The sequence below is a fragment of the Hipposideros armiger genome, unplaced genomic scaffold (genome assembly GCF_001890085.2).
Source record: "Hipposideros armiger isolate ML-2016 unplaced genomic scaffold, ASM189008v1 scaffold_685, whole genome shotgun sequence".
In the NCBI taxonomy this organism is placed as follows: Eukaryota; Metazoa; Chordata; class Mammalia; order Chiroptera; family Hipposideridae; genus Hipposideros; species Hipposideros armiger.
Window position 1 is genome coordinate 71,876 of NW_017732035.1, and position 1,845 is coordinate 73,720.

Genomic DNA, 1,845 nt, shown 5'->3' on the forward strand with positions numbered 1-1,845 from the left:
CGTCTTCTGGCTTCAGCCGTCAGACCCGGCAGGTCCTGAATTTCCGTTCTCTGCTGATCCCGAATAAACCCACTTTGATGGAGGAATATTTGTTTCCGTCATCAGTGGGATAGGGCCAAGTTGCCACCACTGCCTCACATCTGACCCTTTCACCAAACCTGGGTGGGTGGGGTCCCTGCCTTCCCCACACACACACACTCCAGGGTGCGTCTGCCCTTCCCCTCAACCATCAGTCACTCCCAATCCGCACTGCCCAGTCCATGCCCCCGTTTCAGGAACGTGTGACCCGCTGTCTGCAGAGCAGGTCCACTGGCTGGTCCTTCCTGACGCTGCTCTTCCCATGGCCCCCGGGAGCCCCACCCCCCAGCCCGCAGCCGGGGCGTGCTGGCTCCTCCCTCATCTAAGAGCCCAGGTCTTGTGGGCCCTGCCCCAGCATCGTCCCCAGCCCAGCACTCCGGCACCCCAGGGCCCCTGACCCTCCCTGTCAACACAGCTGCAGAAGCTCCCCTGCTCGCACCCCTCAAGTGCAAGCTGGCTTCCAGGGCTGGGCTGACCTGCCCAGGCCTCACACTGGCCGGTCCTGAAGTCCCTTGAACTGCTTCCGCAGCAGGGGCTTTGGCATGGGCAGTGCCCTCTCCCTCCAGTGACCTGCCTGGCTCATCCCACTCACCCTTTCCTCCAGGAAGTCTGTGCTGGTCCACAAGCCCAGGCTGGGCACCTTGTGTGTGTGTCCCAGCCCACTGGGCTATAGTAGCTGTGTTCTCTGATGGAGGGAAGGCTCCCGGGGGCAGAAGCCAGTCTGTGACTGGGCAAGCCGTCCTGGCACTAAATTCATTATGCATGTGGCTGTCATGCCCTCAGCAGGTGGGTCTTAGCAGGACACTGTGCCCATGGTGAGCCGAGTCCGTGCAGCCTGGGGCTGGCCAGCCTGCTGGAATCCCCACGGGGGACCCTAAGGGCAGGCCTTGGAGGCATGTGGGTGGCGGCCTCCCAGAACTCTAGATCTTTGCAGCTCCAGGCACTAAGTCTGACCCCTCACTCTCAGGGATGGTATTTGTACGCAGGACTCTAAGTGTGTGATTTAGGGGGGCAAGGGCATGAGCTGATGGCAGGTGAGGGCCTCTGCAGTATGGGCTGGGAGGGACGTGTTGCAGAGTCCGCCACCATGGAAGTGGAGGAGGAGGAGGAGGAGCCAGCCCAGAATTCTGGGTCACGGGAACCCTGTGTAGGAGAAGGGGGTCATGGTGGAGCTTGAAGGCCTTGGGTGCTCCCTGGGGCCTGCTGAGAGGGACTGCCGACATGGAAGGATGAGCAGGAACATCTCCTCGAGAAGCTTGGCTACGAAGAGGAGGGTAGAGATCAGAGGGCAGCCACAGGCGTTAGCACGAACACCTGTTACCTCCCAGGTGTGACTCCGGGAGCCTGGCTTGGGCACCGACCTGGTCTACGTGCTTCCAGTTGCCTGGACGGTAACATAACAAAATTGTTCTCTCTGGAAAGTGGGCTAGTTTGAAATACAACAAAATGGGCCCCGCAGTGGCCTCAGGTGCATCCTGGCACCTCTCTAATGGCAGGAGTGTGCGGCTGGGAACGTCCCTTGCTTTTGTCGGCTGGGCTTCTGGCTCAGGTTTGCAGACAAACATGCAAGCATGTGAATACCTGACACGCAAACCGATTATAAAATTGCTAATACCACAATTTGTTTCTTATGCTTACAGCTTTTTACATCTTCCTCTATCAGATACCGGTTTTTCTTTTTTTACACCTTGCTAAGATTTTAGTAATCTTACCAGACATAAAAGTAAAATGACTGTCATCTGTAGGGAAGACAGTTCATTATTCCTC